Source organism: Serinus canaria, chromosome 1 (assembly GCF_022539315.1).
Source record: "Serinus canaria isolate serCan28SL12 chromosome 1, serCan2020, whole genome shotgun sequence".
Taxonomy (NCBI): Eukaryota; Metazoa; Chordata; class Aves; order Passeriformes; family Fringillidae; genus Serinus; species Serinus canaria.
In genome coordinates, this window is record NC_066313.1 from 102556252 (window position 1) to 102573684 (window position 17433).

Here is a 17433-nt window from a genome sequence, read left to right on the forward strand (position 1 = left end):
AAATGGAAAGGATCTTGGAAAGGCTGCAGTCAAAGAAAAAGTCACTGACTTTTTGATGCTGATTATTTGACGAGGAATAAATGAATCTATATTTTAAACTCTTCAAAGAAAATCTTCAATATTAAGTCGAAATCAGGCTGGTATAAAAATTCCTGAGAAACTGTTTTAAGACTAGAAAACATCTGCCTAGAAAAAAAAAAAGAATTTTGTTAATATAATTTTTGTAAATGTGCATGTATAATCTTGCAATAGTAGAAGAGATCATACAAGTAATTTATGTTAACTTGACTTTGCATTTGATGTGTATATGAGGAAAGGGAAAAAAAATTAATAATTTCATAAAGTTATTATAGAGGGGTTTCTTGCCTGTATTTATTAACAATTTTGAATAACAAAGGTTTTTCTTAACATATGATTTCAAAAGGTTTTTAAAAGTAGATATCATGAATGTCAAAAAAATTTGCTGGCTTCACTTTAAAAGTTACCCAAATGGATTCCTTTCAATATCTTATAAATTGAAGTTTCATATGTCATGATGCCTACCTGTGTAATTCTCTGAAAACCTCATTATTTTCAAATTAGGCACACAAAAGAAATAGAGGATTGCTAAATTGGCATAAAAAAATCTTGCTTTGAGACCTTATATAGACAATACATGAGTTCCATTTTTTTAGTAGTAATGCATGTCTATCTTAAAAAAATAAAGGAAAAGTATTCTCATGTACATATGCCAATATTTATTTTCAAACTTTCAAAGTATTAGCTTAGACCATATTCTGAAAATGCCATTCTTGATCAGCCTTCCTTAGCCATGAAGATGAGGAAATTTTGGCAATAATTTATAGCTGGTTTTGTCAGATATCTTATTTGGTTTTTTTTCACTTGTTTTGTGTATTGAGAGAATCCATTGATCATACAAAGATGCTTTAAGTCTGTTTTACTTCATTTCACATTTTCCTTATGAAAATCATAAACTTATGTTTCCATGTGCACAGAAGAATATGTAATATGTAGTCCTGCAAATAATGTAGTCTCATGACCAGTATTAGAAAAAAAATGTAATATTTACCTTAAACTATTATGAATTTTGTATGTGTATGTGTGTTTGTGTGTGAGATTATTTAAATATCCTATTTAAAATTAATGTTAAGGGTTAATAGGCAAAATATGTCAGGATTTTCAATTAATTTTTGGGCTAATACATGGTAGAAATGGCTTCTGTTAATACTTAAAATGAAAAGACATCACCTTGAGATATCTATCTTTTCAGTAAGTTCCCAATTGCAAGCATTTCTGTTGCACGAGAAAATTATAAGTAATATACATATATATTAGAAGAAATACACATTTCTATTTCTACTTTTATTAAGCAGAATGCATGCCAGTTTTTGCTCTTGAATACCTCATATTTATGCATAAGTCTACTGGATTTTTGAAATTTCTGTATTACATATTCTTATTCTAATATGGTTTCAGATAGAGAAGGATATGATACATTTCTTTTACCTGATGACATATTTCACCCAGATGACCAGGCATTTCAGGCAATATTTTGGTGCCTGACTGAAGTTAACAACTTTTCTTATTCACCAGTGGAAGAGATTCAGATGCAATACAGACTACTTTGGTTACACTTTGTTGACAATATTGGCTTTTCCTTAACCATCCTGCGCAAATGAGAGTTTAATTTCTGAACAGGAATGTTGAATTTGCATTGTAAAATTCTCTGGTTAACAAAAAAATCACGTGTCTCCTTCCTAATCAACAGATTATTAACATAAATCTTCTCTATAAACTACTTCTTAACTATTTATATTTCTGCTGGAGTTTACTGTTTTCATAAACCTGTCTGAATATTTTTTTAAATCTGAATTCCAAAGACATGTACCCATGTCTTTGGAATTCAGATTTAAAAAAATATTCAGACAGTCAATAGTTTACAGTCAATAGTTTAAATCTTAAATACCACTTGTATCTCATTGAAACGACATGTTTTTCTCCATTTTTAACAAGCTGTTGCAGATCTACCAAGCACTTTGAAAATATCTTATTGCCCTTTGTAGTGATCATGGATATAAAAGAAAAACATAGAACTTAAACTCCCTCAGTTCGTTATGTAAATTCAGATCCCTAGACATGTCAAGTTGATTTAGATAATTATGAAAGTTGATCCCACTTGAGTCACTCAAATATGGTGTAACATTTCAAATTATAAAGCATATGTGAAATATAGTTTATTAAAACAAGAGTTATACTGTATCTTTCTTTCTAATTATGTTTCCCTGAGATAAAAATATGACTGCAAGTTTAAACCAAGTATTTGCTCTTGGTTTTACAAAGCCATAAGTTTCTGTTTCAAACTTACATCACTTGTCTGTACTTCCATCCAATTATACTTCTAAAATAAATGCATAAGGCAGTAGGTTAATTTTTTACACAGCTCTATCTGATATATCTCTGAGAATAGGAATAGACTTGATGATGGGAAGAATTTCTTGCTGTGAGGTTGGTGAGGCACTGGAACAGTTTTCCCAGAGAAGCCGTGAACCCCCCATTTCTGGAAGTGTTTGAGTCCAGGTTGGATGGGGCTCTGAGCAAGCTGGACTAATGAAGAATTTCTCTGTCCATGTCAGGGCAGTTGAAATTAGATGATCTTGAAAGTCCCTTCCAACCCAAACCATTCTGTGATTCTAACCCAGGGGAATTTTTTTATAGTCTGTTCAACACTGAACTCATTTGAACAGAAAGTGATGCAAGGAGCAAGGGAGTGAGGCTCTCTCAGCTGGGTGCATCTAGCTCTTGCCACATCCAGCAGGTCTGAGTTGATTTGTCTCTGTTTTCAGCATCTTACATTGATGAGCAGCACTTTCATCTGTGAAACTCCCTTTCATCAGGATGCTCCTAGTCCCTTCCTCCCAATGACCTACCTCTGGGAAAGAGTTGGTATAATCATAGAACCATTAAGGTTTGAAAACCCATCCAGGAACATCAAGTCTATCCATCAATGTAATATCACTGACATCTTCACTGCTAAATCATGTTCCCAAGTGCCATATTCAAACATTTTTTGAACACTTTCAGGAATGGTGACCCAGCCACTTCTGTGGAGTCTGTTCCCATGCTTAACCACTCTTTTCGTGGAGAAATTGTCCCTGATATCCAACCTGAATCTCCTACAACACTCTTTGACAACCTTTTGGCTTACTTAGAGTTAAGAGATTTGCACATGGTTTGGTTGCTGAATCAAAGTTAAGTAAGGTTCTCATTAATGACAAAACCATCCTCCCATCCACAATGATAACCACTTTTGCTTAGCTCTAATTTCCTTTCTGTCAGCTTATGCAGGGAGCAGAAGGTGGGGGTGTGGTGGTGTTCACAAGAGTCCCAAGATGAAAGAAGAGACAAAGACCTGACTCCATGTTTCAGAAGGCTGATTTATTATTTTATGATATATATTATATTAAAACTACATTAAAAGAATAGAAGAAAAGATTTCATCAGAAAGCTTGAGAAGAAAAAGAATGAAATGATAACAAAAGCTCGTGACTCTCAGAGAGTCTGAGCCCGCTGACTGTGATTAGTTATTAATTAGAAACAACTGACATAGACCAATCAAAGATGCACCTGTTGCATTCCACAGCAGCAGATAATTTTTGTTTGCATTTTGTTCCTGAGGCTTTTCAGCTTCTCAGAAGAAAAATCCTAGCAAAAAGATTTTTCATAAATGTGTCTGTGACATGGTGGCTTATCACACAATATCCAGCTGGCAAAAGTCAGTTCTGTGATAGTCAAAACAAATGTGAGTGCTGAAATTGAGACTGAGAAGCACAGAATGGCAGTAAAATTGCTGAGCCCTGTTCTAAAAGGCTACCAACAGGAAAATCCTGTTAAACCTCACTGTAGCAGGTAGACCTCACTCTTCTGACTGTGGGTCTCAGAAATGAACTTTCCTCTGGGAGCTCACAGATGACTGGCAGCCAGGGTGCCTGTCTTTGTAAGGACAGTGGCAGGCTGTGCTCTGGACAGCTTGAGCCCAAGGTCTCTGAATTAAATGTTGCTTCAAGACACTCAATGGAGAGAATCAGCCATACTTACTAATGAAAATATTACTGTGACAATTATTGTTGGAGATGTGAAATAATAAGATAGGGCAAGGTACATAATCTGAATATGCCCAAAACTAGCATTTCAGCATCTCTCTTCAGTCAAGTTTTCCATATAACTTCACAGAATATGTTTTCCTTTTTAGTTGCTCAGGATAGCCTTTGCTGCTCTCCTTCCTTTCTTTTAGTCATATACATATATCAGGAATCTGATAGCTAGTAATTTTCAAAATGGCTTTATTTGGTAAATAGTCCTATATTGGAAAAATAATAAAATTATTCATTTTGGATTAAAAAGGTTGGTGTCAGTGGAGATGAGTAGTAAACAATATGTGGCTAATACATCTATTGAACTTTAAGAATAAAGGTTTCACATTTTAATTTTATAAAACCTACCCCCCATATATAAATGCATGAAATTAGGTATGTATTGCATTGCTGTAATATTCACTCAACACATAGTTTTTATCTTTGCATTTTCTACATCTCCCCTTTCTCTTTGCACTAAAAAATTCTATTAATAGATTTGTTAATTATTTGTTGTATAAACTAAAGTGAACAAGGTACTATTATTAGCACTACTACAGTAATGACTAAAATATATAAACTTGTAAGATACTTTTTTAACTATAGTGTTAAATTTTATCTACTAAATAGAATATTTAGTTAAGTTCTATTACTTATTTTTGATATCTCTTCTTTGAATGGTTGTATGCTTTTATAAATAGATTCTGAGTGATTAGATTGTTTAGTGATTAGTTGCCTGACTTCTTTCAGAAACCTAAACAAAAACAGGTCTAGAGGAAAGATTGTGTTGCACTGGAAAGGGAGGTCAATTGAGAGAAGAACGGCAGATTGGTGAACTCAAGATAACCTTGATAGCATTTGTATGTCTACTTTATCAAGTACACCACATTGTAGCAGCTAAATGAAACACAATTTTTCAAAGTAATGCCAGCTGTAAGAAAGACCTCTCTAGGCAGTGTAAGTTCTCATACACACATCTCTCAAAACAGTGTTGTTGCTAAGCTCTTCACATATATTAAAGATTTTTTCTTCTTGGTAAATATGCTTAAGGACACAATGAAGTGTTTTTATTCCTTGATTATATATGATACAGAAAAACTGTTAAAAAAGAAAAGGGAGAGGAGAGGAGAGGAGAGGAGAGGAGAGGAGAGGAGAGGAGAGGAGAGGAGAGGAGAGGAGAGGAGAGGAGAGGAGAGGAGAGGAGAGGAGAGGAGAGGAGAGGAGAGGAGAGGAGAGGAGAGGAGAGGAGAGGAGAGGAGAGGAGAGGAGAGGAGAGGAGAGGAGAGGAGAGGAGAGGAGAGGAGAGGAGAGGAGAGGAGAGGAGAGGAGAGGAGAGGAGAGGAGAGGAGAGGAGAGGAGAGGAGAGGAGAGGAGAGGAGAGGAGATACTTAAATTCAGACGTTGCAAGAAGTGGACAGTAAGTTCGAACTGATTGTCTTGATGCCTTGTGTCCTATCTCCCAGTTCTGGAGATCCTGAAAGCCACATTTTTTTCACCTTAACACTCTTAAAAAAAAAAAGAAAAAAAAGTTTTGCTTTTGCTTTTCAGTTAGGATGAAAGAACTTCAGATTTGATAAAGTATAGCTAACACACAGATCCTCAAGGATGTTTCAGGGTACGTGATTAGAAATTGGTGGATTTCAATCTTTTTATACTTTCAGTTAAATTCAAGTAATCCTGGCAGCCACATTCATCATCTTGCAATGTTATTCTGCAAATGAAGTACATGGGAATGCTTTGTGCTAAAGTTCCAGTGTTATATGGGTACATGTTTTTGTAGCCCAGAAATTATATGCCTACATTAGTGTCTACTGCCAAATAATCATGCCCTGCTTTGCCCTGCTGCAAAATTTTTAACCAAATCCAGTTTAGATCCAGACAGAGCAATCTCAGATATTTGCACCACTTCTCTGTGGAAGCAACTAAGATAATGCTTATTTACAAATGTCTCTAGTAGAACACACTCCCAACATAAAAGAGTCCTTGCATTCCATATTAAAGAAATGCAAAACTCTGAGGAGCAAACCATGGCATCCCTGAGTATTAAATTTGAAGCTGGAAGATATGTGTGTGTAACATTTCAGCTGTTCCCCAGATTTACTGTTAATTGACATTGAGGATGGTGGGCTAATATTTTAGCCATTACACTGTTTTCTAAGGCTATCTCAGATTTTTTTTTTTCTTCCAGAAATATCTTAAATAGAAAGAAATCTCAGGGTGCTGGAAAGAAACTGTGCAGATGTTTTGCAAAGGATGCACCTTGAGTGACACAAGCAAGAGTTGGCTGAGGAAGAATCAGACTTAGGTCTAAGTTTGCCCATCCTGTCTGCTGTCAGTTATCCTGCTGCCTTTCAGTCTTGATGCTCTTTTGGACTGATTAAGCATTTGGTAACTAAGTTTATGTTCCAGTTCTGTTATTCTGTCACCTGATTTTTGGCTTTGTTCTCTGTTTCTTGATCTTTTTTCCCTGTATAATCAACTTTGCAAACTTCTGAGCAATCCTTTCCTGCAGGACTCCAATATTTTGACAATATTTGTTTCCTCTGAGGATTTCTTGATGGTTTCAATATAGCAAGGAAAAAAAAGCAGCCTATGTCACCACAGCAGTAGTATTGCAATCTGCACCATAAAGCTCCGGCAACAATTGTAAAGTTAGAAAACTCAAATGTGAAGCCCTAATTTTTTCTTCTAAATAAGCAAAGGATATAGACACGAATTGAAAGAATGATGACCACAGAATTTATTTTTGGAGTCTAGCTTTCTAATTTTGGCCAAAATTCTTTGGTAGAAAGAAAAGAGGGAAAAAAATATATAATAAATAGAGGAATACTTTATTGATTTGACCTTCCATTTCCCATAAATATTATCTGCAACAATTACAAGTTCATCCCTGTGAAGTTTTCTCCAAGGTCATTAAAACACCGACAAAAATAATTTACATGTGTGGCTACAGTGGAGTATATCGTTGCTCCCACCATTATTATATGAATGCCCTTTATCTCATAATAAACCCAAGAAACAGAAAAAGAATTTCCAACGTACTACTATTTTTTTTTTCATGTAAAGGAACTTATATTTGTGATTTTATGGGGAAATACATTAACTGACCCCTACATGGTTCTTGTGGAGAGAGGGTATTACTTACCATCTATATGACTACTACTGTTAATGTCTGAGACTGTTGCAGCCTTAAAAATGCACAGTTCATTCTGCAGATGGTGATAGCTCTACTAACACTTCTATTGTTAGTTTGAAAGTCAAGTGATGATATGTGTAGGCGTATGTGTGGGAGCAGTGCAAAGAATTACAAGGATTTTCTCCCACACTAACGATCCACATGGAAAAGAGGGCCTTATGAAACAATGTTCTGTTCCCCTGGTATTTTTAATCAGTCTGATATTTTGTTAGAATAGCATTTTATTACACAGCTTGTCATTTTTCTATCTATGGACTATCTTTTTAAATTAAAAAAAAATCCTTTCTGGTTTTTCTTCACACTTTCATATGTCACGATTTTTAAAAAAAGAGCTCTGTCAAAGCAGAAAAAATAGCTGGAAAATTAATGATTTATTCTGACACACATGTAATTTACTCTTCTAGTTTTTTTCATAATCATGCATTTGTTGTACCTGCTAGTAATTGGAATTTCCTTAAAAGACAGTGCCTGTCAGTTTTGCCATCTCTGCAAATTCAGTGGTGGCTGCAAAAGAGGAAATACATCAGTATTTGATTGTAAACACATCCTTCATGGTGCAGTCAGATGAGGATAAGGAAGTTGACCTGGATAACCCAGATACATACTTTAGCCCCCACAGCTTGATTCTTACAGTGCAATTCCTTTTGATTCCTACAGCTCATCCAGGACATTTAGTATAGGTTTGGATTTTTATTCTTTCTGGTTACTCACCCAAATTACCTGTTCACTCTCAGGAAAAATTATTTTCTTTCAAGTAGGATATGAATTGCTTCTGCACCATTGTCTTTTTTGGTTTGGTTTTCATTTTTTGTTTTCTTTTGGGTTTTGTTTTTTGTTTGTTTTTTGAGTTTATATTTGGTTTTACACACATGTAGATAAACATATATGTATAAGTACGTATTTATATGTGTACAAACAAATATTTTGTACACAGACAAGCCTATCTATGCACATTCATATGTATGTCTAAATTTTGCATAGTTTTTGGCTCTTCTTCAGATATTATATAAACTCAGGTAACAGAAAAAACTACTCCATCCAAATATTTCCTTGCCCTCCTCCTCTATTTTGTTCTTCTACTTTCATTCCTTGCCCTCCTCCTCTGCTTTGTTCTTCTACTTTCCTTCCTGGGTCAGGCTGTTTTTTTCTCAATGCTCAGAAGAAAACACCTTATCTGTGCATTTTGAATAATGAGGGCTCAGAAAAATCAGCCTTGGCTTATCTGTAGTACTCTGATGATTTTGTTCTTTTGATGGCAACTGTGATTATACCTGCTGATAAATGTCCAACAAAAACTTAGGCTCTATTAGAATTAAAAAATCCAGCTACATTCCCCCCTGTAACTATATTTATTTTAGATTTATTTAATCTTTGGTTGAAAGGTTTAGTTCAAGTCCATTTAAAATAGTCTTAACCATGCCCCTTACCCTGGCATTAAATATGTGCTTTACTGTTTATCTGGGAATGGGTTTTGGTTTTATTTTTTTCTGAAATTAACATTCTGTCATTAAAAAAGATAGTTTTCTTTACGTTGATGTTTCTGTTGGAAAACTTTCTTTAGGAAATGTATTGTTCATTTAACCACTAACTTAAAGAATGCAGACAACTTGAAAATTGTCTTCTATTTGAATAGCCAGAACCAGAACAGGGTAGGGATCCTCTTCTGATGCACACATTGTTAAGTGGCACAAAGTAACACAGTACTTAAAAATTATGATACACATCTGAATAATTCACTATATATTGCATGTCCCCCCATTTTGTAGACTTGAATGAATCAGGGTTCTCTGGTACATAGGGATTCTTGGCAATTATTAACATAATAAGGGAATTATTTCTCATAAGGGAATTATTTCATTTATTCTATATAATTTTTATTCCCCTACTTGTCTCATTCAGTAGAACTCAATGTCTTTGCATTTTCATAATTAATTGACTACACAATAAAATATATCTACAAGGCTCTATATCTCTTCTGACTGAAAGAATTAGACTTAATCTTCATTTGATCCTACCAACTATAACTTCTAACTTTACATTTAAATTTGCAGTCTGAGTCTTATTTTACATCATTATTTTTTGTACAGCTAATGACTTGGTGCATGAATTTGGGAAGGGCTTAGGAAAAAAGAAAAACTGATAAGAAAGAATTTTGGGTAGCAGGTTAATAATGTGTATATACAAAAATGATGTGTAGGGGATATGTGGAGACAAGGTAAAATGTTGTCCTACCTGACTATGAGATTGGAATTATATCTAGGCATAGGGTTTGTGGCTTCAAGGGTTTTTTCTGAATGGTTTCTCACATTTTTTTTAATCATTATTGGGAGGAGGAAATTTTTAAATGTTTTTTAGGGGCTTTTTGTTTTTTGGGGTTTTTTTAGTATTTCATTGGAAGGAAAGGAAAGCAGTAGAAAAAACAGTTGAATTAAATCTAAGTTAAATAATAATTATCAGTTAAATCTGTATTAAAAAGAGTTTCTAAGGGTGCTTGTCCTTCAACAGTATTCTTGTCAGTAATGCGAAACCAACCCAACTTGCTTGCTTTGTCTTTTACTGCACAGTTCTGTATTTTACAGAGGGTGACCAGATAAACATAACTATTGTGTTTTCTAATCACTTATGAAGTTTTGATTTATTTTCTCTGTTTTCCCCTTTGTTGATCTGAAAGTAAAGGCCTTCAGGGAAAGAGGATCAAAGGAGAATGGTGTATGTTCTGAGACACAGATAAAATGAGAATAATTTTGTAATTGTCTTCAATCTCCCAATAGTCCACAATTCAAGTGATGTAAATAAAACATTTCAATAAGTATTGAGTTATACTTTAGTGTTAAGTTTTAAGGAGAAATAAAAACAAGCAAGTGAAAATCGAAAGAGAAATTGTTTTAAGAAATGTAAAATAGAAGTTATCTGACAAAAAAAGATCAATGTTCAGGTATATGATTTCTTCATAGATCAGAATTCCCTGACAACTAGCATTTTAATTTCTTATTCATTATACATGTACTTTAGAGATTCTGTTGAGATTCTGTCTCCTGGCACCAAGCTCTACGAAGATGCACAGTAATATTAAATTGATTTCTCAGCCTGAAGGTGAGAGTTTAGTCCTCTACATGTACCTGGCTAGAGAGGTGAGAGATGGAAAACATCATCCCCTTCTGCCACTTGCCAGCTGCATCCCAGACTGAAGTGAGAGAGAAACCACTCACAGGCAGTAAGAAAAGAAAGGCAATAACCCAGTGAAGGCTCAGACACTCTGTTTGAAGGCCTAACCTACATCAGGGAATGGTCTGAGACAGATAATTCAGAATAGCAGAGAGGAATGTGACTGTTGTTAGTAAAACTGCTGTTTATCCTTCTGCCTGGCCTAGTGCAAAAGCCAGAATACAAACACTGAAACATGATCCAGACAAAATTGGGGAAATATAGTTGTCTTCTCCTATTTTCCAAACAGTGAAGCAAGGCTTTCTGAGTGTGGGACTTGAGTAAAAGAAGCCTGACACCTTTGAAAAAGCTCAACTACAAGACATTCAATTATTTTGATTCCTGAACCTTGAAGTATTTTACATCTTCTCTGGCTTCAGGTGTTTGTGATATTGTCAAAAATCACAGAACCTTGCAGATAAGCAAAAAGTGTATCATGTTCATCAGATGAACACTTCCTTATCCTATCTCAGTTTGTCTGAATTATTTCCAGCTAATATCATACCATTTCTGCCAAAATTTTTATTACTGTGCATATTTGAAACTTGTAAGTAGTAGGAAATGAGCTTAGAAAGAAATTACAGGGTTCAGAAAAGTGGCTCAGAAATTCTTGCCAGAAGCATCTGGGCTTTATTTTGTTTTGCTTTGGATTGATATTCATATGTTCTGAAGGTAAAACAGAACCCAGCTTCATCTCCACTGTTGTGTTTTATGTTTCTTTGTATTGCTTACAGTTGTTACTTGCTGTTCCTTTGTGAAATGAGAGGGAGTCCTAATACAACCACTTACAGATGAAGAAACTGTAAAGGCTTAGAACATCAGTTATGGAATACTGCCCTTGATCACAGTTCATTGAAGTTCTCTGATTTTTGCTTTTTATAAAAAAAAAAGTAGAAGAATTTTCACCATTGAATTCTCAGTGAGTTTTGTGATCTGAGTAAAGTCGAATTCTGTTGGTGATCCTGTTGCCTTCATTTTTGCTTTGCCAATTAGAGTCTCATTACATCCTTCTACATTATTCAGTATGATAAGAAAGACAATTTTAATTCTTACACCACCCCATGACTCTGTGTGTAACCTTTTCAAATCCTGCCCTTGGCTGCAATGCAGAGAAGTAAGCGGGGGCCATTGTTTGCATGATTTAATAATTCTGCTACTGGCAAAGGAGATAGGCAGAGACTTGGTTATTCTGTAAGAGTTGTTTTGTTTCTACAGTTCTAAGAGAAGTGAGAAGATTAAAACACTTTTATTTATTCTGTCAGTTGTGAAAAAGTTGGATCTTTTGATAATAAAATAATGTGATATTTCCATGATTTAGTAGGAATAGCCTTGTGAGATTTAATGCAGAATGCATGTTGGAGATAAAGATGCAGATGTTCCTATGCTTTTATTTGGTGTCTTTGTCAGGTTTAGGGATTACTTTGGTGAGAGAGGATCTTAAGTAGCAAAAAAAATTACATCAAATGAGTAAAATATGAACAAGTCTAGAAGTGCAGTGAACTGAGTGAGAGTGTGGATAATGAAGCTTGGTTTCTTCCAGTATTTGATCTCCAGATGAGTTCTGTTTTCTTTTCATAAGAAATACAGTCAACTTTCATTTCATTACAATATTTTAATAATTTCTGTACTGTATGTCCACATTATAATAATTTCAGGAATTATTAGGTAGGTACTATAATACAGTTTAATTTTATTTAAATAACTTTGATCTGCTCAAGATAACCATCAGTTAAAGCAAAACTTTCATTAATGCTTCCATTTGGACATGCTGTGAATAGACTGAAAATATTAGGGTTGCAAATCATATTCATGAGTGTTTTTGAGGTCTTTGTGCCAATAGTTACATATAGAAATACTTATAGCAAGTGGTGAAAGGTAAAAAAGACACCAAAGATCTCTCTTTGGTCTTTTTCTGGAATAATAATTACATATTTTACAAAGTTCTCCATTTTCTTCCAAGTTACAGTGCAAGTAAGGGAGTTACCCTGGTAAAATACTGGTAAATTTTCTGGAATAGCTACTGGAATATCTAGACTATTACTTGCTGCTGTAAGTATCTCATAGTTTTTCAACTTATTCCTTTATATTATTTCAATTTATGCTTTTAAAAAGTAAATATTTGACAATTATACAAATCTCCGGTTTATTACTAATATTCTTAGACATCCAAAAAGTCAAGAAGTAAGGTTTGAGATTTTTTCCAAGTTAAAATCTATACAAAAATCCCTCTTGTTAAGATCCAAGCCTATAAAAATATTCAGGACATTCTAGGTTATAGGCACAGAACCAACCTCATTCCCTGTGGCGTATTAAATTACAAATCTATTAAACTACAAACTGCCTCCCAAATTAATAGCATATTAACTCCCAATGATATGTCCAGTTGCCAACACAAAGGGCATATTTTGCAAGTGAAATGAAACTTTCAAAATATGTTTCTATTTTTTTGTGATGTTGCTTATCTTATAGAGAAGATTAGTGTAATTTAGCAAAAACATATTGCATAGTCAATTCAAGAGAGAAAATAGGATACTGAGATGCTAAGTGGATACAGGTCAACAAATTCTGTTAGGAATTGAACAAAAAAAAAAAAAAAGGTACTTTTCACTACCATTTGTTTTGCAGTTTCTTGCGATTTTTTTCCCATTCCCCTGAAGTATTCCTCCAAGTTTCAAGTGGGTAAAAATAATTGAAAAAAAACCACAACAAAAACCAAACAAATAATAATTAAAAAAAAAACCCCTGACCCTGAGTTTATTTTGAAATGATTAAATAAAATATAGTTTTTAAATAGTTCTAATGCTTAAGAGAAGCTACAAATTTTGACAAGATCAAATGCCTATTTTCTGTCTTCCTTAAGCAAGTCAAGGATAATTCCACAAGTGTTAACCAGTATGTACACAGTGTGAGAGAAAAGCATGCCCCTAATCTCCTAAAGGTTCCTGTGAGATTATGAATATAATTTTCTTTAGCCATTACATTTTGTCCCACCCACTAGCTGAGTTCTCTGTGGAACTGAGTATGAGGTCCATTTACTCCCCAGGGTATAATTTTAGATGGTTAGTTACTCAGGAAAAATATTCAGAAGAAATCTCAATTTATTTTAGACAGTCAGAGGGGGAAAAAAAGCTAGAGAGACCAGACAGAATATGAGATATTAGCAGATGATATAATCAGGTAATTTTCCCCCCAAGCTTTGGAAATGTTTTTTGAAGCTAATTTTGATTGTGAACACCTTTTTTCCACAACTCTGCTCTCACTGAAGTGCAACAGGCCCTTTCCTCAATGGCTGACATAAACATGGGTTTCTGTCTGATTGGTACAAACACTGTCTGCCTTTTGCTGCACTCAACACATGCATGTTCTTTCTTCCTGAGAAGAACACATGCTGCCCACAACATTTTCATACTGCCTTGCTTCACATAAATACTACTTTTTATACATTACTACTAATTTCATCTAAAAACGCATTTTAAAAATCTTGGTTGTTTATTCAAATTATATGGCTACACTTCTGGTGTTGATTAAAACACACCTGTTCTCAGAAAAGGCAGAGAATTGTAATTACATTTTGCATTGGCAACACCTCAGTTAAGCCTCACCAAACAAGCCTAGAAGGGAGATTATGCTGTATTTTACCTCCTTTCAACAAAAAAGTATAGAAGTATTTTGGCATTAGAAAAATGGGATTTTAATCATTCAAGTAGTGGAATAGTCTTTTAATTAAAATGGTAGGAGCAAGGCATTAAATACATTTTAAGATGTAACTTGGCAAATTCAGGGAGAACAGTGCATTTACTTTAAAAGAGATTGTCTGAAGGTGGGAAATTTCTCCTGTGTTGTTACCTTGGACTAGTCCTTAAGTAGTCTCCATTGATTTCAAAAATTACTCAAAATGTTCTTCAGAGGGTTTTTTGCTGCCTTCTGACAAAGAAGGAATCCTCCTATGCTTGATACATGGCAAGGTTTCTCTTGATTTTTTTCTCTTTTTTAAACTTTTCTTAGGCCTTCACTATTGACTACATTTATATAAGCTGTGAACAGTTACTTCTACAGGGGGTAATTCTCAGTAGATTGCTTCCATCCTGCTCACAAATTTGAATTGGAAGCTAATGCTATAAAAAAGTGAACAAGGCCAGATTTCAGGGATAGAAAAAGGCTCTCGTTTATTAAAACACAAGCCGGGGAGAACAGAGGATCCGGGATAAGCCCAGATCCCCACACAACTGCTCGAAGGAGGAACAAAAGAACCGAACAGGACTGAACAGAACTGACCAGAACAGAAAAAAAGAACCTAACCTGAACTGAACAGAAAACCCCCCTTTTTATAGGCATCCCTGGTCCAGGATTGGTGGGTTTTGGATCCATGCACCGATTGGTGGAATTCGGGCACTTTGATTGGTTCTTATCGATGTTCATTTTGGACCAATCATTTCTCCAGGGTGTCGAGTGATTGGTTGGTGCTCCAGCCCAATCACTCTCTGAATTGTCCACCCTCTGCCCCCACCAAGTCCTGGACTCTTTCCCTTCCCCCACAGCAGATAACTCCCCCTTTTCCCTTCCCCCACAGCAGATAACTCCCCCTTTTCCCTTCCCCCACAACAAGTAACTCCCCATTCCCCAAACATTTTAACAACAAACTCATAACACTAGTACAAAATTTTAAGAGTTGAGGGGACATTTTTCCTCTTCTCATATTCTCGTCATATATCAGGTTTTTTCCCATCCTTTGGGCATTAAAAATTATCCTTCTCCTAGAAAATATACATGTGGAAATTTTGGGGTTTTCATCTTTTCAATGACATATGTGCCTTTTATAGGTGTGGAGCTATTTTGGCTATTTTACCTAACCGCTGGTTCTAGAATTTAGTTGTGCTTGCTTTACCTATTTTTACTGCCAAGAATGTTGTATCAAAAACATACTTTGAGCTATACAGTAAAAATAAACAAAATACTCAATTTTGAACTTATCATCTTCCTTTTTTCCTTTTAATTCCATATTTAGGAGCAAAAGCTTTTTCTTTTCCATGAAAGTTAGTAATATGGATAAGAATGTAAACCTTCACAGAGTGCTGAGAACCTACCATGTTAACCTCAATAGTTATTGTTTAAAAGCTTTCAATTTAATTTGAAATGGGACTGCAAAGTGGCTCATATGCTGACATATCCAAATGAGTAATTTATTACTCAGTAGGAGAAAGTATTTCAATGGTAGGATGCCAACATACTGGTATTCACCCAGGAGATCTTTAGCTTAATCAGTAGATATGTTTAGGCAGGTAAAAAATTATTAATGCAGTTGTAGGAGTTGGAATCCTAGAAATTCTTCTTACATTATGCATTTGCTTCCAATGGAAGAAACGGAAAGGGTTTTCAGACCTAAAACAAAGACAGTGAACAAAGAGCATCAGAAACTCTATTGTATCCCTCTAGCAAAATCAACTTTTCCTTCATAAAATCTTCTATGCTTTTTCCCATTTGTAGTGCCTTGAATGACACAGCCAAACAGTTTGATTTCAAAAGATGTCCAAAATTTAGAAAGCTTTTTTCCATTGGTGTTAATTAGAAGTTTTATAGACACACCTGCATTTAGAATGGAGTAGAATGGAGTGGAATGGAATGGAATGGAATGGAATGGAATGGAATGGAATGGAATGGAATGGAATGGAATGGAATGGAATAGAATAGCTTAGCTGGAAGGGGCCCTAACAGGAACATCTATTCTAACTGTCTAACCACTTCAGGGCTGACCAAAAGTTAATGCATGTTGATGAAGGCATTGCCCAAATGTCTCTTAATCACTGAGAACCATGGGGCACCAAACACCTTCCCCAGGAAGCCTATCACTATTTGACCACTCTCTTCTTTGTAAAGAAATGCTTCCTAATGTCCAGTCTAAACATCCTCTGATGATGCAGCTTAGAGCTGTTCCCACATATTCCATCTCTGGAACCCAGGGGGAATAAATCAGCATCTCACTCTCCACTTCCCCTCCTCAGAAAGCTGTAAAGAGCAGTGAGGTTATCTCTCAGCCTCCTTTTCCTCCTTCAAAGTCCTTAGCCACGTCTCCTAAGACAAGCCTTCCAAGTCTTCACCAGCTTCATTCCTTCCCTCCCTGGCATGGGAGGATCTTTACATCCTTCTTAAATGGTGGGGCCCAGAACTGCACACAACACTCAAGGTGAGGCCACACCAACGCTGAATACAGCAGAATGATCCCCTCTTTTGAGCCAGCTGTCAAGCAGCACCCACATATCACTTTTACAAACTGGAAAAATAATAGTTCTTCTTATCTTAATGGGTTTGTATCTTCTTAACCTGTATGTGTTAAAACTGAGCAAATAAGCTAATTCCAGTTATCTAACATCACTGTTGGGTAATAATTCAATCTGTTTGTTGTCAGGATAGAAAGTTCAGATGGGGTTTGCATTTAAAGTTCTGTTAGCTTTTTTCCCTTGATGTTGCTTAATAAGCTCCAAATTCAAAAAGAAGCCTTATCTGGAATTAGTGGCCTTTATGGTATAAAAATAATCTCCCTGCACTGAGGGTAGTGTATTGATTGCCTTAAGGGAAGATGGAGTGTATGTGTGCAGTATAGTCTGATCATTGTACCAAAAGACATAGTTCTTCAGGTCAGGCATACTGGACTGGGAAAGCTTAGAAAGATATGGAATTAACACCAGGAAATCTTTCAGAAGCTATAAAGCAGTCTGAAATCAAACAGTACCTTCATCTTGTCAGATCCTCATATCTCAACACAAAAACTGCCATACTAAACTGGTCAGAAAGTTCATTTAAAACTACAACAAGCTGAGGCAACTCTTTAGAAAAAGAAGATGGAAATGTTACTGTCCTTCTTGTGTACTACAGCATAAGAAAGCCTGACTACATTTTCCCTGGTTT